Here is a 25,415-nt window from a genome sequence, read left to right as displayed (position 1 = left end):
CAGAATAAATATTGCTAACAGACTAAGTAACAGAGATGTAACCTAACTAAATCAAAAGTAAGATAAATACCTAATGTGTATTGACTAAAATATTATAGAAACTACATAAACTAATTCGTGCTGGTATTCGCGAACTATAGCATGTTGCTATAACAGATGTATTAGAATAACCAGACTCAGATAAGGTACCAATAATGTAAGAATAAGTAAGGAAGAAAACAGAATGAATGGTGAACTTACAAGGTCTATGGCACTATGATAAATAATAGGAAGAAAAAAAAATATGATAAGTGATAGGGAAAAAAATTGACGAGAACGAGCACAATTTTAAATAAAACTGCAAATTCATGCGCTCTCACATACATGGAATTATTCAGGAAATGTTCCAAAATCTGAGTAGCAACTAATGCCTAAGGAAAGAAGTGGGAATATACTCTGATGAACAACTCATTTGTCTAAACACTCCAAATACTGACTTAACGAACCTACTATGTATAGGGATGGCCTAAGCATTGATTTATAAACAAGTGCGCAAGATATTTATCCATGTTTACTCATCAACTCAAAGTACAAACATACTATGAAGCAAAAGGCCTAATATGAACTAAATACTTCCCTATTAAATTGTAAAAAAACTGAAATAAGTAAACTGATTACAGAAAAATGTTTAGGAAATGTAATGATGAAAAGACATCTGCCTACTCTGCCATGAGGACATAGATTACGAAACCGGACAGCAGTGATCAGTTGCTGAATTTCGAACCCACGTATTCACCAACTTTGAGCATCAACAGACTAAGTAGTTTCTAAGAAGAAATATGAAAGACTCAAGAATTCATACATACTTACATCAAAATTCCAAACTAATTCCAGAATCATACTGTGTAGGATAGAAGGATATAAATTATTATAAAGTGTTTAAGATATTGGAGACAAATAATGTTAATAGAGTAACCCAATAACAAATTAAAAACCACATCTTTCCAATATGGCAAATTCAATAATAAGATATAAATATGATCAAAAAAAAAATTAGTAAGTAATCAAATATTCCAAATAATATAACACATAACCTGAGATAAGTAGTGCATATCATACAGTTCCATAATAATATCCATATTAAACAAGAGTACTTGTATGAGCTTACCTGTCCAAATAAGTATATAAATATATAATAATTCAACAACCCTTCTAACTTAAGGGGTTAGGTGTGCAAAAACTAAACAAAAATACAAGTGAAGTTCTGATTAATTGTATAATCCTACTGACAGGATTAGCAATTAATAACATTGACTCATAATAATAATTACAATGCACCATGCCTAATACCAAAAAAAAAATTAAATTCATACATAAAGTACTACATAATAATTAAATTAATAAGTAATAAATTAAAAGTCATCAACAACAAAGCCAAAGATGAAATCAAGCAATGTATGTAGGTACCTGCATTATCAGATGGTAAAAAAAATTAGACTAAAGTTTCTAACCATACTAAAGATTGAGCTAAGCTAAAGACAAACAGAAGAAGAGATTAGCTTGAACAACACTGTTAAGGTAATCTTCTTCTGAAGATTGTTCTATAACTTAATAGAAAAGTAGTATCAATGTTTCCTAACTAATAAAGAATTTATATTTGAATCTCAACCTAAAGTATCTGATTCATATAAGCATTATATTATGGTACCCACACTGATATAATATTATTACCAAAATTTAACAAAACTGGAATATGAGATGGATAGTGGAACTACTTAACTATACAATTTATCATTGTAATGTTTAACACTACCAATTAAAGAAAAATAATTTGGATGACCATCTGTAATCATCCGAACCATGCGAATTCAACGTATCATGTATAGAAGCTAATGTTCTGGACTGATATTGCTTTTTGGTGTGTGCCTGTCTTACCAAACAACCCAAATATCAAAAATAACAAATATAAAATATAATCTAAAGTTTGTAAGACAAAGATACATATGGAGAAAATATTAGCGACACACCAACAAATCAAAATGCCAGCAAAATATATAAATAATCAAATCAATAGCGTAAATAAAATACCTAAATACTGAAAATGATTTCTAGTTATGTATAAAATATAACCATACTAGAAAAAAATGTATGCATATATTCAACGATTAATTGTACGCGCAAACGTACTACCATTGGTAGAAGGAATAAAAATTTAACTAATAGAACATAATGTCAGTTATGTATACTCAATCTAAATACATAAATAAGTTTCCAATAAAAATACAAAATCCAAACTAACATATGAGCTGTACCACTAAAACTAAAAATGAGGTATCGAAATAAACTAATCAAAACCAAAAGCAGCATAAGTCTACCTGTTTAGTATTCGTAAAGTTTTAAAGACCAAAAATAAATCAGAAGTAACATGTATACAAAGATATCAAAAAGTTAATAAAACAGAAAATTCCAATAAAAGAAAATTGAACTAAAAGAACTACTGTCTTAGAACCATAAACGGTTGGCCCCACGTTGGGCGCCAGTGTAACAAAAATAAGAAAACTTCTGTTGGAGTGAAAGTAAAAAGAAAGATATACTCCAACAGAAGTAAGGCGCCAGTGTAACAAAAAGAAGAAAACTTCTGTTGGAGTGAAAGTAAAAAGAAAGATATACTCCAACAGAAGTAAGGAAAAAAAAGAAGAAAAGACTAGGTAACTAAATAGTTGTGGCTGAAAAGAAGGGGTGAAGTAAGAAAAGGATGTAGTGGCTTCTACGTTGAGAAGCCGCAATATGAAAAATACTACTAAAGTGCAGTAGTACTGAAGAAAGGGGAATTAGAAGGGATAATAAGTAGACGTGGGAAGAGACAGAGGCAAACTGAATAGAGTTGGCTAGCAAGAGATGCAAGAAAACCACTTGACACTCAAGGATGGATACGGCTCGTTTGCATGCCTGTCGAAGAACAGTAGCTCTATTATATAGATAGTAATAATGACTAAAATATGAAATAATAAAATAAGAATAATGTACTGAAGAGGAATGAAGATGAATAATTTCTAAAGACGAACAAGATAAATAAATCTAACAAATCATGGGCGCCATGAAAATGATCTTCGATCATTCTCCCAGGTATCTTATACTGCTGTCAGATATTAAATATATCAAACCTGTAATAATGAACATAAAGGAATAATAAAAATAAATGATATACAAAATAAATAAACATATTTATTAAAAATAACTACCAGATTTTTAACAATCTCTGAGTTAAGCAAGTTCATATTATGCTGTGACTCTAAAATGACATAAGTTATACAAGAAGATATATATATTTTAAAGATAACAACAATAATGTTATCTGTTACAAACTTAAATATAAGTACCTCTTACTAACATATAGGGTACAAAATTACATAAGTCTTCTACCAAATGGTTATAGTACGCCTGCTACGTACAACTAAAGGAAACCGACGAAGATGAAAATAATACAAATAAATAGGCCCAAGCCTCACTAAGAGAAAATACAATACTGAATAAAGCAAAATTAAATATACAAATGAATAAACGTTATAGAAGTGAAGTTAAGAAAAATACCGACAAAATGACCTAAATTAACCGAGCAAATGCAATGAAATAAAGTAACGACGAAGTAACCGAACAAACGAAATAAAGCGAATAAATACAATATTTGGGAAACAAGCAAGTAATGTTACAAAATAAATTTACCCGAATTACATAAACCAATATCAAAGCAATAATAAAGTATTAAAAACCTAATTTTCTCTAGGCTTATTCCTGTGCACAAGAAGTTACCGTAGATACAAAGTTTGGGAACCAAATAATCTAATATACAAATACATATGTCAAAAAAAACAGAGGTAACCTAAATCTGGAAAAAAAAACATAGTGTATTTAACAGATAGTCTGAAATATAAAAAAAACCAATAGTTACTAAAACTCCTCACTAAATGTTCCCAAACGAGGTTGCGGTTGCATCCTAGAAAATGAGCATCACTATGATGCACCTCCATGCCCCCCCGTAGGCCCAGGTGGCAGGACGAAAAGGAGCTGGAATGTCCCCCAAAAAGCTTGTTCCCAAAACATACTCCCAGTTTGACTTGGCGGTAGCTGCAATAAGGTCAAGGTGGCTTCCCTAGGTAGTCAAGGTGGGTACGACATCACATGAGGGTTAGTTTTCTTCCAAATGGCGGTTAATTTTTTATTCCTCTTCCACTGATGGTACTCCCATCCTTACTCCAGGAAACCCGTACTCCAGGAAACAAGTGGTGGTAACTTTTTACTATACTTCCAAACTTAGTTGAAATAAAAATTAATTTCGAAGAAATTAACCGCCATTTACGGTACTAACCACCAACACCAACCTGTCAACCTCGCAGCCACCGGCCAAGTGCCTCTCATTCCTCCCACAGTCAGCGAGGAAAACGTCAAACTCTCACGGAACACGAATTAAACGACAAGGAACGGTTCAACAACTATGTTCCGTACAGTGTGACGTCACATGAGAAGTCCTTTACGATAAATTAAAGAATTTAAATGGGAGGTCAAGAGAAAATAATTATTTTTTTAAAAATAATTACAGCGCTAAAAGTGATAATATAACGGGTGGACCGTTACAAAGTCTGGCCCTGTTCCTTACCCTATCTAAAGTTGCCTTTAGATCTGCGTCCCAGTTAAGAGTCCTGGTGAACAGTACTCCCAAATAGGTCGCAGTCGGGCTAACAACAAGCGTTTCTCCCAACAGTCTCAATGGATATTGGTCGTCTTCATTAATTATGATTCTATGTGACACAGAAGGGGCGCGAAACACAATTGTTGTTGTTTTGTTCGCGTTCAGCGTGACTCTCCACTTACAACACCATTCTCCGACCCCGTCCAACAGAGCCTGGGCTCTTCTATGGATGAGTCTTGGGTTGTATCGAGAGGTTGTTGTGAGCAGAGCCGTATCGTCTGCGTACAGAAACAGCCGAGTGCCTGGGATATTTTGATTGGTGATATCGCTGTTGTAGATGATGTACAACAGCGGTGCTAGGACTGAACCCTGGGGAACTCCAGCTTGTGGAGTGAAAGGGGTGGACTTTTGATCGCTTATTTTCACTCTGACAGTTCGGTTGTGGAGGTATGAGTGTACAATTTTGGTAAATTGTAATGGTAGCCCGATGTCCAGAAGTTTCCGAACAAGTCCGTCGTGCCAGAACTGATCGAAAGCCTTCTGCACATCCAGAAATGTGGCTATGGCGAATGAACCATCGTTGATGGTTTGGGTAACTTTAGTTGTGAAATCTATTAATGCATGTTTAGTAGATTTACCAGACTGGAATCCGTATTGGAATTTTGGTATGATGTTGTGGTTTTGGAGAAAGTCATTGAGACTCTCTTTTATGATTAGCTCAAGAACTTTACCCAGAGTGTTGATTAAAGATATTGGTCTGTAGGATTCCACGTCGGTTGGGGGTTTGCCTTTTTTCAAAAGCATGATGGTATTAGCCACTTTCCAAGGAGTAGGAAAGTGGCTATTTTTGAGATATGCATTGAATATTTTAGTTAGAAGAGGGATGATACTTTCTGGAAGTTTTTTGAGGCACCTTCGGTTGATGCCATCAGGTCCGGGAGCGCTGTTTTTGCCAATTTGGCAAAAGCTCTCCGTTTCCCTGTTTGTGAGGGGGTCCATGATAGGATCATAGACTGGAACGTGGTAGTTGAGAGTAACATTTACTATGTATTCTGTGTGGAGTTTGAATAAGCGATCAAAGTTCGGGTTATCTGGGGTTTGAAAATTGTTTTGAAGCGAATTTCTGAATGCTTCGGCTTTCCCTTCTGGGGAATTGACTATGTGATTGTTGACCAACAGATGAGATGGTTGAGATAGTTTTTGTTTTGTTAGGACTTTGAATTTGTGCCAGAATTTACTACCGTCTCTGTAGTCCAGTTTTGAGGTAGCATCTTCCCACCGGCGAGCCGTTAGGTTAGATATCTCTCTCTTTATCCTGGCGCAGATCCGGTTGTATTCTGTTTTGATTAGTGGATTTCTGTTGGCCTTGTATTGACGTAGAAGACGTCTTTTTTGTTGGATTTTGGCAATGATGTATTGTGGAAGTGCCGGTGATGTATAGGTTATTTGTTTAAGTGGAATTGCGTGCGTGATCGCCTCGGTGATGAGGTTCTCAATTTCGGTTGCACTGGTGTCGATACTATCGTTAGTATCAAGTTCGCCTAACATAGGGAGATTTTGAGTGATGAAATTTTGGAATTCAGTCCAGTTAGCGTGACGATAGTCTCTTATAGTTCTTGGAGGGTTGGGTTGTTTATGTCGAGGTTTTTTTTTTTGATTTGCGTGTATAGATCTAATGCTATGTGGAAATGCGATCAATGATTGTCCCCGTTTAGGATTTTGTCCTCTTCAGGGTTTGTAGTGAATGTGAAATGTTGGCAGCAAAAGCAAACAGTCCGAAAAACACACTGGGGCAAGCGCCGTATCCTGGTGTTTTTTGGATCCTGGGTTATGCCGGACGGTGGTGTCCAGAAGGCTAAGAAGTCAACAGAGAAGAAAGTTTGATGGATTGTTGTTGGTTCCATAGACATTTATGTGTACTGTCCGTGCTTTGCTCTCGACCAGTCTCCCTAGAAACCATTATACAACGACAGGCGAACCTGCGTCCCTCGTCGGCGGTCAGGAGGTGGCTTTGAGCGTGGCGTGGACAGTGTGCGTTCGAGTGGAGAAAATAGTTGCGGCTATTTTCTTGGGACGAACAGGTATAATTGTGCAATGAAGTTGGGAAACCGCAAAAAACCAACTTCTCCCTGTTCGTGGAACCGCCAGCTTTTATAGAACCGTCGACTGTGACGTGCACGACAGCTGGGAATTCCAAAGCCTCGACGGGTGGAGCTTCTGACTCGCGTCAGAAGAGAGAAGGCGGGGCGATGCACATCGAGAGCATAGGCCTCGATGACAATGGTATTAAACCTTCTTGTATAGCTGAGTGGTTTTTAAAATCGACATAGTTTTCATGATCTCTGTAGGGCTGTTGAGCATTTCTTTAACAGTAGGTTTCATATCAAGTGATGTATACAGGTTGGTGAAAGAGTTACATTCGGTAAGGACGTGTTTTACAGTCAGGAAAACATTGCAATGGAGGCAAGTTGGACGAGTTTCTGAAGACATCAAGAAACCATGAGTAAGTTTGGTGTGGTTAAATCGGAGTCTTCTAATAATCGATGCTTCTCTTCTAGTTAGAAAGTCCAAGGAGAAATGACCAATATATGGTTGGAGTTCGTGTAGAGTTGTTTTACTCTGTTGCCATAAGTTTTGCCAGGCATCATTTACTGACTTTTTGAAAATGAGTTTGAGATCGCTAGCTAGTTGAATTGTAGTTATTCCGGTATTGAGGTTGGTAGCTTCTTTGGCAAAATGATCTGCTGTTTCATTACCAGTAATTCCAGTATGAGAAGGTAGCCATATGAGAGAGACTGTTACACCTTGAGCAGAGAGATTTTGGAAGATGTCATGAATGTTTTGAACCAATGGATGGTCAGTAAAAATTGTATTGATTGAATGGATAGATGAAAGGGAATCCGTAGAAATGGCAACATGTCTGTTTTGATGGGAGATGCATTGAAATTCCAACAGAATACTATATAGTTCACCTGTGTAAACACTACGTTGAAGGTAGCCGAGAAGATCTTACAAGTTCATGTTTAGTAGTGACAGCACAGCCAACACCAGTGGTAGTTTTAGAAGCATCGGTAAACAGAATTAAATCATATGATTTTTTTTGTATAATTTCTAAAAATGCTTTCCTTACAAGATTGTTGGGTGATTCATGTTTGTTAAATATGGTGAGGGAATTGTCTATTGAAGGAAGATGTTTAGTCCAGGGGGGAAGAGAAGGAATAGGAAATGAACTAGTCAACCGGAGGTCAATATTTTTAAGTAGTGGAGTAATTAATTAAGGTATAGGTTTTATGATAACATGTTGAACATTGTTAGTGGAAGAAGAGGTATTGGATGTGGTAATTAGAGAATGGACGGGGTTAAAGGGATTTGCGGATGTTGATGCAGTATATGATAGTAGAAGAGATTGCCGTCTTAAGGTGAGAGGAGGTTCATTGGATTCACGGTATACAGGGTGTTTCATTAATAATTGTCCATATAGTAACTGGAGCAACCTTAGCACAAAATACGAAGATTTAACCTAAACACCTTAATAAAATGTGGTTCCTTACTGAGTTACACGGTGTTTTATCTAGAAATTTAAAATCTATTTTTGCTCAGCATTTTAAAACTAATCGACTTATCCTTTTTATACTTAGCAGAAACGGGGGATAGTGAATGGTTAACCCTTCTCAAATTCTACGCCACTGGGGGAAATACTATTTTAGTGCCATTTAGGGACATTTTTATATTCTCCAATACTTTCTACGTAAATAATATACTCTTCATTGGTAACGATAAAGTCATTAGTTTTCGAGATATTTGAAGTTAAATATGAAACGGCACAGTTATTTTGCTTAATTTATAATATGATTTATATGATTAAAATTTAAAAATTATTTGTACCCAGTACTTTAAAACTATTTGACGTATCCTTATTATACTTGGCAGAAAGTGTAGGTACTGTACACACTACTAAATTAAGATAAATATACGTTTCTAGCTACTACCAGAGGCGTACGACAGGGGATAGTGCCTGGTTGACCCTTCCCAGATTCTACGCCACTGGCGAAATTGCTATTTTAGTGTAATTTTTGATTTTCCAATACTTTTTATGTAAATAATATTCTCTTCATTCGTAACGATAAAATGATAAGTTTTCGAGATATTTGACATTAAAAATGAAGCGACACAATACATTAATCAAAATAACCGTATCGTTATATTTTTAACTTCAAAGATCTCGAAATCTAATAACTTTATCGTTACGAATGAAGAGTATATTAATTTCATAGAAAGTATTGGAGAATCCAAAAATTGAACTAAAATAGCAATTCCTCCAGTGGCGTAGAATTTGGAAAGGGTCAACCATTCACTTTCCCCCGTCGTACGCCTCTGGTAATATTCAGAAACGTTTGTTTAACATAATTTAGTAGTTTGAACAGTACCTATATCTCCTGCCAAATATGATAAGGATACATCAAATAGTTTTAAAATGCTGAGCAAAAATAATTTTTAAAATTTTAGATAAAACACCCTGTAACTTCGTAAGGAGCCACATTTTATTTAAGTGTTTTAGGTTAAATCTTCGTATTTTGTGCTAAGGTTTCTCCAGTTACTATATGGACAATTATTAATGAAACACCCTGTAGACGTCGATAGGACTGGAGCAAAAGGCACCAAGACATAGACGAAGTGCGCTATTATGAACAGAGTTTAATAAATCTATGTCAGATTTAGAGGCTGAGCAGTATGAGAGCTTTATAGACTCTTAATAAAGTAGTTTCATCGGCACCCCAATAAAGATGACTAAGGGTTTTTAGAACGTTCAATCTTTTAAAACAATTAGTTTTAAGTTTATGGACGTGATTTTTCCAATTTAACCTGGAGTCAAATATCATACCTAGAATTTTACACTCATTAACAACAGATATAGGGGAATCGTTGAATAAAATTTTGGGCACGGGAGTGGATGTCCTTCTGGAAAATTTTATTAATTTGGATTTACTTTGAGAGAGTGATAATCCTAGTTTATTAGATCTATCTTGAAGAATATTTACAGCACCATGTAAAAGTTTACATGTGATGGGAACAGATTTTAACCCGGTCTATATAGACATTTCAAATAACAAAAATTGCCGGAGAGTCAAATTTTGGTGGAGAGCTAGGGTATACCATAACAAATAAAGTTTAAAAAGTCCCCATCGATCCCATGTGTGCGTCAAAAGTTATTCGGGGTCAAAGGTCAAAATTTGAGATTTTTTGGATTTTTTTCGAAAACGGTAAGTTTTATCAAAAAAAAACTTTAAACCAAAGTTGTAGATCTTAAAATTCTCTACAAAAATAGTCCTTACTATTTTTTTCCTAAGAGTTGCCATTCCTGAGATTCATCGCGATTCAAAGAGTCACATTATACATGATATGCACACGTTTCCACACCACCTACTGTGAGGTAGTGTACTCGGCGCGATTTTTTTTACCGTGGTTTCCCCTGTAGGCCTACTCCACTAACTGTTTTGACAATTTTAGGATAATTTAAGGAAACAATACCGGTCAAGTTCTAGATATTACCTTATTATTGATATTGATTATTGATATTGCTATTGATTATTAGGTTAACTATTGTTTTGATTTCTTTAGATATTTTAATCAGATTCATATTCTTGAAAGTCTACTTCAACAGTCAAGTCTTCTGCGATTTAATTTTCTTCCTCTTCCTTTTGCTGGATGTTCAAAAATTGTTCAGATGTGACTGAGTCATTGGTCTCTTCATTAAAAGCACAGGAGTCTTCCTCTGTTGTACTAAACTGGACATTTGAGCAAGACTGACCTTGGCAGTTGGTACACACTAGAGAACACAGCAACCCGACTTTTTTACATCCACATTTGGCACTATAACCTTTTTTGCAATTGCAAAAAATAGTGTTAAGGAGTTTTTCTGGAGCAGGTGGGAGTAAGGTTTTAATCGGTTCCAGAGTATTATCTATTAATTTCCAACCCCAGTCTTCTGGACTCAGTTCATTGCCTAGCCCTGTTTGAACTTGATAATATACTCGATACAAATGTTGAAAAGCAGATGCTGATGTTGGAGGAAGACATGATAGTTGTACTTGTTTCTTGTTTCGCGTATTTTTACAAAAGTTAAGTATCGGTATATATCAAGACAAATAATTTTTTTTGGAGCTCCATAAACCGCAAGAAGAAAGCGAATTCCTTCCGTAATTATTGTTTGCGGTGTAGAATCAAGTTCTGTAAAAACTTTACAGCAGTCAGTCAAATCTTTTTTTTTTTCGAATAATTTAAGTACTGACGTTTTGCCCCTTCTGTACATTGCGGACGTAGTGTCGCAGCCGGTTATCGCATGTAAAAATAAAATGTACTTTTGGCATTTGGGATAAGCCGATAAACTATTCGAAGAATATATCTCTGTTCGCTGTTGAGCCCTTCCAGGTTTCAGAAAATAAATAACTTTATCTACTGGAGTCCTTGCAGTAATCAGTACCAACAAATCAACATCTTCACCAACTACAATTGTTGTGTTTGTTGCCTTAAATTTTTTAATTGCTGTCTCAATTATAAGGACATCTGCGTCATTTTTAGCTTGTTTCACTTCAATATTCGCAGCTGTTAATTTGTCAGTTAACATGGAAATAAAACGAGATTTATTATTAATGTTGGCGAAAAATTGTTGATGATTCGCTGGAACTGTTATATTTTCATCAAAGATAATCTCGGAACCCGATGATGTTTTTGTAGTTCGACGATCAACCACAACTGTTTTAGTTTCACTTAAAAGTTTATTGCAAATAAAGCAAAACTGAGGCATTTTTAAAACTATAAAATTGTACAAATAACGGTAACGGTACTAAATGGTAGAAGCTTGTAATAAGTACTTATATTCACTTGAACTGAACCTTTAGCACTAAAAGAAACACATAATATTATGAACCAGACCTACGGACAATACTGTAGCCATTGCCTATAATAGACAATCTGTTCTTTTTTAAACAATGGTATAGCCAAATGTTTTTCAAGGCCACGTGGATAGAGGAAATTCAGTTTGGGGCTGATTACCTTTTGAAGAAATATTTTCAGAATAGATAATATACTATATAAAAGAGACACAAATAGGCATTTATACCTGTCTTAAGGGCCACATATGTATATACGTGGCTTATATGTGCATATAATGTATAAAGTAACTTTTAAAATCGCGATATCTCAGGAATGGTAACTCTTAGGAAAAAAACTGTAAGGACAATTTTTGTAGAGAATGTTAAGATCTACAACTTTGGTTTGAGGTTTTTTTTTTGAAAAAACTTACCGTTTTCGAAAAAATCCAAAAAATCTCAAATTTTGACCTTTGACCCCGAATAATTTTTGACGCACACATGGGATCGATGGGGACTTTTTAAACTTTATTTGTTATGGTATACCCTAGCTCTCCACCAAAATTTGGCTCTCCGGCAATTTTTGTTATTTGCCAAGCATTTTGATGTCTAAGTTGACCGGATTATTTACCATGACAGTAAATGATTAGGTCATCAGCGTATTGAACATATTTTATGGGAGCCGGAAATGACTTGCATAACTCATTGACTGCAAGAATGAATAGAGTTGAACTTAATACAGATCCTTGAGGGACACCTTGATTCTGAGGAAGAGATTGAGAAAGCTTACCGGGACTTTAAAGATTCTTCCAGTTAGAAAGTTTTTTATAAATGAAAGAATGTTACCATCCAACTTATAGTAGGATAATTTGTCAATTATTGCATTTCTAGAGATTGAATCAAAAGCTCCTTCAATGCCAAATATAGTTGCTATGACATCTTGATGACTATTGATTGCTTGAGAAATGTGTGTTTGAAGAAGAACAAGGTTATCAAGAGTAGATCGGTGACGGTGGAAACCGGATTGAGCTTCAGGAAGAATATTATGTTTTCAAGGGACCAAGTGAGTCTTTTATTTATCATTTTTTCAAGAAGTTTGCAAGTGGTACAAGTGAGAGATATTGGACGAAATGATTTAGGAGTTACGGAGGATTGATCAGGCTTTTTAATTGGAATAATTATAGAATTGCGCCAAATATCTGGGAATTTATGTGTGTTCCAGATAAGATTATAAATTTCGAGGAGTTTTGAGAGAGATGTACTGGAGAGATTTTTTAAAAAGATATAAGGGATGTCATCGGGTCCAGCAGCAGATTTTCTACATGTGGATAAAGCAAATTTTAGTTCATGAAGGGTAAAGGGGGCGTTGATAAACATAACATCATTTGTAGTTGATAAAGAGGTGGAGAAAAATTTAGAGTGTAAAGAACTGGGAGCGGAAACCGTACTACTTTTATTGAATTTATCTTCGAAATAATTTGCGAGTGTGTCGGAAATTACTTGGCTATCAGAGATAACTGAATTGCTGACAGTTAGGTGAGGAATCTTAAAGTTAGTTTTATTGCCTTGGATTTGTGAAATTTTTTTCCATATTTGAGTGGGGTTTGTATCGTGTCTAAGAGAGGAAGTGTAATGAATTTGGCTTTGGCTTTAAGTTGTTTGTGTAGAAGAAGATTTTGAGGGGTTTTATTCCGTCGATATCTATTTAAAGCATTTTTGGATAAACGAATGGCATTACTACAATCTGCGTTCCACCAGGGAACCATTTTATGAGTAGACGAGATTGTTTTTTACCGATATGAGATTCGGCAGCAGTGAGTAAGCATTCGTTAAAAATATTTAGAGTAATGTTAATATCCTCAGCAATAGTTAGGGAAGATAATAATATATCGGTTTTTGAAGTAAATTCTGATCAATTAGTGTTTTTAATGTTCCAGAATTTTCTAGTAGTGGTTTCCGTATAGGAGGAGCTAGATATAATGATGGGAAAGTGGTTGCTATCATGAAGATCATCAAAAACTTCCCAGGAGAGATAAGGTGCAATTTTTGAGAATGAACCTGATGAAATATTAAAGTGGGTTTTGGATCCAGTATTTAACAGAAAGGTATCTGAACAATTTAGAACGTTTTCTATAACTTTGCCTTTACCAAAAGTATGGGGTGAGCCCCAAATTCTGTTATGAGCATTAAAGTCACCAACAAGAAGGTACGGATGGGGAAGTTGAAATATGAAGTCGACTAACTCTTCTTCATTGAGGGGGTGGTCAGGAGGGATGTATATGCTGCAAATAGTAATTTTGTTTGGACACCAAGCAGTAACCGCCACTGCTTTTAAATTTGTAGTTAAAGGCAGAAGAGAGGAGTTTAAATCACAAGATACAAATATTGAGGTACCACCGCTAGCTCTTGTACAGTTTGTGCGAATATGATGATATCCTTTAAAGTTTTTAAGTTTGCCTTGATGGTGGGTTTTAAAATTTGTTTCCTGGAGACAAAATATGTCGGGGTTATGAGAGGAAATAATCTTTTGAATTCTTTCTAAGCGAGGATAAAGTCCATCGCAATTCCATTGGATCACACTGAATTGTAACTAATTTTGAGAAGGGATGGAGGACTGGAGGAGTCACTTGTGTTACCATCGTCATTGAGCAGTTCAGTAAAACCAAGTTGATCGGAATAGAGTTGTTGCTTTAATTTCTTTACAAGGCGAGTTATACGATTTTTTAAAGATCTTTCTTTGACATTGGTATGGATTGGGACGAGGTCTTTCATTAAGGACGGTACACCAGTGGTAAATTTATTGGTTTCAGTTAGAGGGTCGTTGGTGCCAAAGGAGTTTTCAAGAAATGCACTAAGTTGGGTTACATTCAGTGAAAAGGATTCTGGGTTATCTTCATATGGTTTATTAATAATAGAGAGAGATTCTTGATTAATTTTGTAACAGTCATGATCAGTTGATTTGGATTTTTTGCTTTCTTTTTGGCAGGTTTTTGTATAGAAGTTGATGAGGTCTCAGGTGGAAGTATTGAGTTAGGAATTGGAGGTGAAGTAGAAGTTGGTGATAAGAGTTGAGGTGAAACAAAGTTACTGTCAGTAGAACGTGGTCTTTTTTCGCCAATTTTTTGATTACTTAGCTCGAGATAGGAGGAAGGTGAAGGTATTTGTTCGGAAGATAAGTTAGAAATATTCGGAAGGGTGTTACAAGTAGTTAAAATGGCATGTGATGGTTGTTCAATATCTGATGAGTTAATTGGTATCGGAGGGGGCTCAAGGGAAGCAGAACTGTCTTGAATATTGAGACATGACTCTGCAGTGTGTCCAACTTGTTTGCAAAGAAAGCATTCTAGTTTATCGGTTGATATAAATATTCTGTGTATTAAGTTATCAAAAATAACGGTAGTCGATGTTTGCAGAGAAAAATCATCACTGCTAGGTAAGATATAAGTTATGCGGCGGAAACTTAAAATATGGGCGTATTCATCATCAGGTGGTCCACATTTAACGTAAGAAATAGGGAAGGTAAGTGTTAATCCTAGATTCTTAAGGGCTTTTTCAATTAAGGCGTGAGGAATGGACGGACTTACAATAGAAATTAATAACCTTTTGGTAGGTGAAACCAGTCTGCGAATTGAAATAACTGTTGAATTAACTGAAATATTTTGATGAGTACTAAAAATACTATCAACTTGCAATGAAGAAGACAGGTAAATACATATACGATCATGGGCGATTCTAGATGCGAAATGTACGTTTTTGGGTTTAACAATACTACCGACAGCTTTAATATAATCAAATAGTACAGTATTGGGCAGAGAAGGTATGAGGATCGCTTGGTCTCGAGAAGGCACAGACAATGGAGGCAAGATAAGTGGTTTTGTAGAGGTAGCAGCTGCATAAGATTTGGGAACAGAAGTATTACTTGAATTATTGATATTGGATTGTATAACAGAAGTTGATGGGTCGGAAATTTTTGTGTGAGTTTGAAGTTGGAGTTGACATGTTGTTGTGATCCTGGTTACCAAAACCACAAACAACCAGTTATATTAAAAAAAAAGGTAAATATAAGCTCAGATTACAGTCTGTAACTCAGTGATCGGCTTAATAATTTCTCAAATAATTGGTAAATCAAATAATATTCACCTAACTTTCAGTCAACCGTCAAATCGTGGTACTTTTCACTATAACATTTCAAATATGTTAAAAACTCGTACTAATCCGCTATTATCAAACGATCTGCACTCTTACCCCAGGCTGTGGGTGAAAAAACGTGATATAATTCAGGAATTTTTGAAACCTATCAGGTCTTGTAAATGACTATGCCAGGAATAACTTATACTAAAATGTAACCAAAAATTTTGTGCGGTTTTTTATTTATGACGATTTTCATTTGTTAAATTTACAATTTTTAAAGATTTTTAATTTTTCAGCCTAGGATATTCATTTTAGAGAAAAATTTTTAAATAGAAAATTGTATTAAATTAAAATACCTACAATTTGAGCTATGGCAAGTTTAATTTCGTTAATACGTTATTGCAAAACAGCCTGTCAAATATCCAAAATGGCCGTTTTTTGCAATTGCCTTATTTATTGTAAACATAACTTTTATGTATTTTTAAGGCTTTAAAATGAAGATCTTTCAATACTAAACATAAAAAAATTTGTAGTGCCCGATTGGTGAACTTGTTGTTTAGATATTATAATTTGTTTATCCCAAGAGGTCAAATGTCCAAGGCTATAACTTTTTGAAAAAAAAAATCGTACAAAGTTAGTCCAAGATCCACTCTCCTTCTAAAGACTTATATTTTCATATTCTGATGTAAATATATGCGTATATCATTTTTCAACCTATTATTTCGGGTTTGAAAATAAGGGGGCAAATTTCGTTATAAACATTTAGAACTGAAGCCGCCCCTGTATATCCTATGAGTTTTTAACTTGCAGCTTATTGTTGCTGAAGAAAAAATAAAGATTCAAAACTAAATAAAAATTTTCTGCGACCAACTGAAGTCGAGATAATTGTTTTTGTTTTCTTAAATCGTAGTGACTTTATTTATAACAATTAAGAAATTATTTCAGTCATTGACTAAAGAAAGACTTATATTATCTTAAAATTAAAATTACTTTAACCGAAAATTACATTTAATTATTAAAAATGATTTTTAAAATGTAATGGAGATTTATTTTTCGTTACTATGATTTATTGGGTCGGTTGCCCTTAGCGACGGCTAGCAACTTACAATACATTGTATCACGGTTTTCGCTTTAAATTTTAAAGCACCGCTTGGATGGACATGAAATTTGGCAAACACATAGATAACATGTTAAAGAATAAAAATGATATTGGGCCTCTGTGTGCTTTTAAATTTGTCCTGGGGGTGAGTGTCTTCCCTTATGAGGGGTGAAAAAATATATGTTCAAAATAAGTTCGGAAATGGATAAAACGTCTAATTCTTAGCACTTTTTGTTCTATAGCCTTTTTTCACCAAGTTAATACCTTTCGAGTTATTTTCGAGTAAATACCTTAATTTTTCAACAACAAAAAAAACACGTTTTTAGGCGGTTTTTGACAAATAACTCAAAAAAGAAGTGTTTTATTGAAAAAATGGGTTTTGACGAAAATATAGAAAATTAAAAATTGAAAAATGATGGATGCGTGAAATCTCTAGACCCAGTATAAACAAAGTTCTAGCTAATGAAAAATAGGTTCATATCCGTCAAATTTCAAAGTGAATTATTTCAACGTGGAATAATCAAAAAATCATGCACTTTTTGGAGAAAAATCATTTTTTTAAGTATTTAAAAAAAATATGTAAGTATATCTGTTTTTAAAAAATGTTTATAGCATCAAAAATAAGCAAGTTACTCTGAAAATAAAGTTGATCTCTTTTTTTTTTTGTCAAAAAACTCGAAAGTCAACCCCCAATTAGCATCTTAAATCAAATTAATCATTACCGCTTCACAAGTTAGTTTGCTCATGTATTATTTATATGATCTGTAAGTATCATCGGTTCAAAGGGCTTATTTAAAAAAAATGGTTTTAAAGTAAATCTATTTTAATGTTTAATATAAAAAAAATGTTTTTTTTTCTAAATAACTTAAAATTTATTAATGTGACCAAAAATCACAAAGAGTAAAAAAAATAGTTTTTGCTGTTACGAATATTTTGGATTTTTTGCTTTTTTTTGGAAGGCAAACATTTGTTAAGATATGGCTGTTCTAAATTTGCATACACTCGTGATTATTGACTAGTTCAAGTCCTTTTAACTACTGCCCCTTAAAAAAAATATTTTTACAATAAATAACGCAATTGCAAAAAACGGCCATTTTAGACTTTTCGCATGCTGTTTTGCAATAACGTATTAACAAAATTAAACTTGCATAGCTCAAATTGTAGATTTTTTAATTTACTACAATTTTTCATTTAAAACTTTTTCTCTAAAATGAATATTCTAAGCTGCAAAATTAAAAATCTTTAAAAATTGCAAATTTAACAAATGAAAATCGTCATAAATTAAAAACCGCACAAAATTTTTGGTTACATTTTAGTATAAGTTATTCCTGGCATCGTTCTTTACAACACCTAATAGGTTTCAAAAATTCCTTAATTATATCCTGAAGTCGACCTATTTTTCACTCACAGCTTGGACTATCTGTGAATACCAAAACGTGAATGGAAATACTTTATTTTCTATCGAAAATCGATAAAAATTAATAATTTTTCGGAGCAACTCTGAAAAGGTTTGACGTTTATTTGACTTATCTTGAAGTTATAAATATGCTGGCCCAAGAAACTGAAACCAAATTGATCAATTTAATTAAAAAAAGTTGTTTTTATTCAATAATTCTTGATACTACTCAAGATATTTCAAACCACGATCAGCTTAGTTTTGTTTTGTTTTCCGTTATGTAAAACTCGAATATTTCGAGCCGGCTGGAACTTATTCCATATTTTACGAACACATATTGTAGATATATTAAAACATAAGTATAGTTCGTCCGCTATAACTTTCCCATGCGTCACTATTCAATTTCAAACAAATTAAATCAAAACATAAAGTAAAACGTACGCCGATGTGTGTAGAATATATAGAATACAGTATACAAAATGTATATTCAAATCGTCGCCGTCGTTCGTTTCACTATATGTTTTGACTTAATTTGTTTGAAAATGAATCGTGACGCATGGGAAAACTTATAGCGGACGAAAAATACATATTTTGTAGTCTGAATTACTTATTATCAAACAAAAGTTTCAGTTGTAGCAGAAATAAATGAATTATAAAAGGTATTAAGCATTAGCTAAAATATTGAGAAGCTTGTTGAGGAAAGCTCGACTCGGCTCGCAAGAAACAAACCGGCTTGAGCTCAAAGTTCGGCTTGTCAAACGAGCCTAGTCTCGAGCCGAGCCGAGCTAAGCTCGAGTTTGTGACCGTCCCTAACAGGAGTTGATTTTTTTTAAGATATGATTAAGAGATTATACGTTTTTTTAGCGCAAGTATTAAAAGATGAGATGTACTATGTACTATTATGACTTTGGATTCATCGCATTTGCCAACACTTTAAAGGTTATGTGAAACCCGCTGGTCATCCAGACATGATACTGTTACGGCTTTGCGTCGAGCTTTCCGACAAGTAATGAAATCCTTAACAAAAATTTTATTGCTATCTAAAAAAAAACGATGAAAAATTAGAAGCTAATCCACTATTAGAGCATGAATAATTTTAAATTTGCCGTTTACATTACTAGTGCAGTAAGTGAAGGTTTTCACCTCCGGTTTCGTTGAACCTCCATCGATTTTTATGAAAATTGGTGAGTAGTTAGAAGAGACCTCAAGAAACAAATGTGATATGGTACCAACTTGCGCTTTTATCCTGGGGGAGGATACCACTCCTTATCGTGGGTGAAAATTATGTTGTTAAAAATAACCCCAGAAATCCATAGAGGGGCAAATTATAAGTAAATTTTTAAACCTAATTATTAAAATAAATCAATACTTTTTGAGTTACTAAAGATGAAAGATTTTAATTTTTCGTGAAAAAATTTATGTTTTAAAGTGGTTTTTCATAAATAACTCAAAAACTATAAGTTTTTACAAAAAAGTTATTATTACCAAAACTGAAGATAATAAAAATTTAATACACTCCTTACTTGAAAAACCATTGAATAATGAATCAAAGTGGTTTATAGGCAACTAAATGTATATTTTTTTCGCTGAGTACTCAAATCTAAGTATTCAAGATTAAATACCGCTGTTCCCAAAGGCCATAAAATAAAGAAAAAAGTTTAAATAACGGGAAAACGGCGACTTTTTTAAACTTATACTTATCAAACACTTGTCAAAGTTCTTAGTAATACCTATCAAATGAGCTTTAGAAGTACTTGATAGCACCACAATTTAGCAAGTTATGATGAAAATAAGAGAAGACTTTCAATTTTTTTAGGAAAAAGTGAAAAATAAAACATATGCCATTTCCACAAAAGCTCAAATTTACAGCAATCCCTATAAGGCTTTTTTATTTTAGCGTATGTAATGATCTCAAAACTGTGACTGGTTTTGAATGCATATTTTTGAAAAAAAAAGTATGATTTAAAAAATCAGGATAGGTATTTCATATTTTGGTAATTTTTATTTTCTCTTGATAATAGCTCCAAAAATACTCTTTACACGTACAAAATGATATAAAACCAAATTTAAGTTTTTTCTTTAATAAATTTTTTGCTGTTTTTAGTATTCCTGTAACATAAAGAATAACCGAGATCGAAACGTTTAAAGCCTTAATTTTACGGCGAGTCATGTAACCTTTATCTTAAAAAAACTAAGAGACTTAAAAGATTAAAATTAATATTTAAAATTAATAACACCCCTTGAAATTACTTTCAAATGGCAATTAGACAAACCTGATGTCATAAAAATTAATGCAGTTATTCTAAAAAAAAAACGATAAATTTTTGGAACATAAATTTTTAAACATTTTTGGAGAATAAATTTTAATGGTATCAACTTCTTCGGCAGCTCATTTGATAGATATTTGCGAGTGCTTTGACAAATATTTAGTAAGTATATATTATCAATGCATCGTTTTCCCGTTACTTAAGCTTGAATACTAAGATTTGAGTACTATCCGAAAAAAATATACATTAAATAATCTATAACTCAATTTTAGTAATAAAATATTTTTCGAACAATAAATTTATTTTGCATTCTATTAGCTTCGATTTTGGCAATTATAACTTTCTTGTAAAAACTTATAATTTTTGAGTTATTTATGAAAAACCGCTTTAAAACATGCAATTTTTCCAAGAAAAATTAAAATTTTTCATCTTTAATAACTCACAAAGTATTCATTTATTTTAAAAACTTGATATAAGAGATTTAGCTTAGAATCTGTCCCTCAATAGGATTATGGGGATATTTTTAATAAAATAATTTTCACCCTCGAGAAGGGGTGATATCGACCCCCAGGATAAAAGCGCAAGTTAGCACCATGTCACCTTTGTTCCTTAAGGTATCCTCTAACCACTCACCAATTTTCATGAAAATCGATGAAGGTTCAACCAAATCGGAGGTAATAGCTCATTTCCACCTTCAGTGACTGCACTAGTGCAGTCACTGAAGGTTTTCACCTCCGATTTCGTTGAACTTTCATCGATTTTCACGAAAATTGGTGAGTAGTTAGAGGATACCTCAAGGAACAAAGGTGACATAATGCCAACTTGCGCTTTTACCCTGGGGGTGAATGCCACCCCTTCTCGGGGGTGAAAATTATTTTATTAAAAATGATACCATAAATCGATAGAAGGAAAAATTCTAAGTAAAATTTGTTAAATAAAGTTATTAATATAAATCAACACTTTTGACAACCGATATAGAAACGTTTAAAGCTTAAATTTTGCTGCGAGAGCCATGTAACCGGGGCTATTTAACCTTATATTTTTAAAAAAGTAAGGGATTTAAAGATTAATAGTCTTTTAAGTATAGTAGTATACTAGTTAAGTATAGTAGTTTAATAGCCCTTAGAATTAACTTTCAAATGGTTTTTAGTTGAACCTGATAACGTAAAAATTAACGGAGTTATTTAAAATAAAAAACAGTAACATTTTTTGGAAAAATTTTTAAAAGATAAATTTTGAAAAATTTTTGGAGCATAAATTTTAACGCTATTAATAATTTGTTCGGAGGATCATTTTTTCTAGTAGTACATTCTTTCACGGTTTTTGCTCTAAATTTTAAAGAACCGCTTGGATTGACATGAAATTTGGCATACGTATAGCTTACACGTCAAAGAAAAAGAGTGATATTGTGCCGATGTGTGCTTGACTTTCACCCCCTCCTGGGGGTGAAAAAATATATGTCCAAAATAAGTCCGGAAATGGGTAAACTGACTAATTTTAAGTAACTTTTGTTCTATAGAGCTTTTTCGCCAAGACAACACTTTTCGAGTTATTTGCGAGTGAATATGTTCATTTTTCAACAAAATAACCACATTTTTAGACGGTTTTTCGCAAATAACTGAAACAGTAAGTATTTTGTCGAAAAAAACGTTTTTAGAAAAAATATAGCCTATAAAAAAGTAAAAAATGGTGTATGCGTTAGGTCTCTGGATCTCATAGATCCAGAATTATTGCCAATGAAAAATATATTCATATTCACCAAATTTCAAATAGAATATTTCGACTTGAAATATCCAAAAAATTAAGCACTTTTTGGGAAAACCCATTATAACTTTTTTAAAGTGTTTAAAAAAAGCTTTATTTTTGTGTTTACAAAAAGTTTCTAGCATTAAATTTAGGCAAGTTAGGCTCAAAATAAGGTTGGTCCCTTTTGTTTTGGCAAAAAAAATCGGGAAGACCACCCCCTAATTAGCAACTTAAATGAAATTAATCGTTACCGTTCCACAAATTATTTTACTTATGTTGTGTTTATATGATCTGTAAGTTTCATCAATTCAAAGTGCTTATTTTTGAAAAAAATTGGTTTCAAATTAAAATTTTTAAAAGTTTTATTTTGAAAAATATGCTTTTTTTCAAAATAACTTAAAAATTGTTAGAGATACCAAAATCTTGAAAAACAAAGAAAGTCAGCATTGCTTTTCTGAATATCATGTATTTTTTTGTTTTTCTGTTAGACAAAAATTGATTAAGATTTGGTGTTTCTAAATTTGCATACATTCGTGATCAGTGACTCCTTCAAGCCCTTTTAACTACAGCCATTTCAATAATAAGGACTTTGAACCCATGAAACTTACAGATCATATAAACAATACATACACGAGTCAAGAAACTTGTGAAGTCGTAACGATTAAGTTCATTTAAGATATTAATTAGGGGGTGATTTTCTCGTTTTTTTTACCAAAACAGAAATGAAGCTTTTTTTAAACACTTTAAATAAGTTGTAATGAGTTTTCCCCGAAATGTGCTTCATTTTTGGTTATTTCATGTTAAAGTATTCCATTTGGAATTTGACTAATATGAACCTATTTTTCATTAGCTATAACTCTGCTTCTACTAGGTACAGAGACGTGATATATCTACACCATTTTTTTTTTTTAATTTTTACAGGCTATATTTTTGCTACGAATATTTTTTCGAAAAAATACTTACTATTTGAGTTATTTGCGAAAAACCGTCTAAAAGCGTGGTTATTTTGTTGAAAAAATGAACGTATTCACTGGCAAATAACTCGAAAAGTATTGACTTAGTGAAAAAACTCTATAGAACAAAAGTTACTTAAAATTAGTCAGTTTATCCATTTCCTGACTTACTTTGGACGAATATTTTTTCACTCCCAAAAGGGGGTGAAAATCACCCCAGGGCAAAAGCACACATCGGCACAATATCACTTTTTCTCTTTGACTTGTTAGCTATGTATATGCCAAATTTCATGTCAATCCAAGAGGTTCTTTAAAATTTATGTTTAATAAGTTTATGTTATAAAATGCTTCATTTTGCCGTTATTTAAGCTGAAATTCTTAAATTTGACTACTCGTCGAAAAAAAAATATACATTCAATTACCTATAACTCACTTTTAGTTAACATTAAAAGATTTTTTTAGTAAAGAGTGTATTTCATTTTTTATTAGCTTTCATTTTGGTAATACTAATAAGTTTTTTTGTGAAAGCTTACATGCATTTTTTACATGCTTACATGCATAAGTTTTTTGTGAAAGTTAACATGCATTTTTCTCACAAAAAAATTAAAATATTTGATCTTTAATAACTCAAAAATTTTGATATAGTTGCATAACTTTATATTACAAATTTTGCTTAGATTTTGTCCCTCTATCGAATTATGGGGTTATTTTTAATAAAATAATTTTCACTCCCGAGAACGGGTGGCATCCACCCTCAGGGTAAAAGCGCAAGTTGGCACCATGTCACCTTTCGGAGGTAATAGCTCATATCCACCTTCAGTGACTGCACTATTATTTACGCTGCCCCCCCCCACTTGCAAAAATTAAAAAACAAATAGCGCTGATTTATGAGCCATTTATGAGCTCTCATATTCCGCAAATTAAAAATTTTGAGCTCGTTACCCTGGGCAGGAATTTAATATTTTTTAAAAATAGGGATATTGAATCGATTTTTGCGGCAGAATTACGAGCGATTTATGAGCTCTCGAAGTGACATAGTTTCGATTTTTGAGCTCATCCCCTTCACCCCCAAACCATCCCTCAATTGTTTTAACTTAAGAGAAAAATGCTGAGAAAAATTAAAATATGTCGTATCGCGGATATAATTCGTATAGCTTATATATTCTAAGAATAAACTTTTAAATTACGCGCATTTTGATTATTGAGCTACAACCGCTTCGCAGGAAAACCACCCCATGTTCCCGGCTTAAGAGAGAGTTGTACTTAAAATAATTTAAATTCATTATCTGGCGACTACATATCGTTTAATAATTTATGAGCCCCCAAAATACGAGCATTTAGATCATTAAATTGAAATTTATTTTGTACAGTGCAGTCACTGAAGGTAAAAATCAACTATTATCTTTAATTTCGATGAACCTTCATCAACTTTCACGAAAATTGGTGAGTGGGTAGAGGATACCTCAAGAAATAAAGGTGACATGGTGCATGGCAATAGCATGTTGGATGTTGTTTTATGTGCTATTAGATTGAAAACTTAGTTTTTTGCTAGCAGTTGTCGCTAAGTCATCCCTGCCATTTAGTTTGGGGGTCATCCCTACCACGCCGGGGTTTGTCCTAGATGGGCCAGAGAGAGCAGCATATGTGCCTCCTGATGAGATACTAATAAGTTTCAAAACCGGTAGAGGTGCTTGCTGCACTCTCTGATTGAACTGGAATAATGATGCGGCTGTAGTTTCATGTTGCAACGAATTTGAAAATGGTTATTCAGTTTTAAAGAAAAAAACGTTCATTAAATTTACTTGTAATTAATGGTATACAGCCAGCTAGAAGAAATTCTTCCTTCTGGATTATTATTGCATAAACATTTTATAAAAAACTCTTTCTATAGTAAATAATAAGTATGACGTATATATTTTAATCGTGAACTAAGTAATACAAAAGCGACGAGTACTCTACCATCATCAAAATAGTAATTTTTATTCTAGTAATAAAAATGTAAGAATTTATAAAACATTCATTAGGTCAATACAATGTTAGCCACATCTAAATCAGAAAAGTTAACGAAACAGTCTATGTTATTAGATATTTTTGATTTATGTATTATATACATATTAAATTATAAAACTATCTAAATAAAAGATACATAGCAAACATCACAAAGGATTAGACTAGAATTAGATACATTACCTATCACAGGAGTTCCCAACCTTCTAGCAACTTCGTACCACCTGAAATATGTTGAAGATTTTGGTGTACGACCAAACACCGGGGATGGGAACATGAAG

Source organism: Diabrotica virgifera, chromosome 1 (genome assembly GCF_917563875.1).
Source record: "Diabrotica virgifera virgifera chromosome 1, PGI_DIABVI_V3a".
NCBI classification, from domain to species: domain Eukaryota; kingdom Metazoa; phylum Arthropoda; class Insecta; order Coleoptera; family Chrysomelidae; genus Diabrotica; species Diabrotica virgifera.
This window is presented reverse-complemented; position numbering follows the sequence as displayed.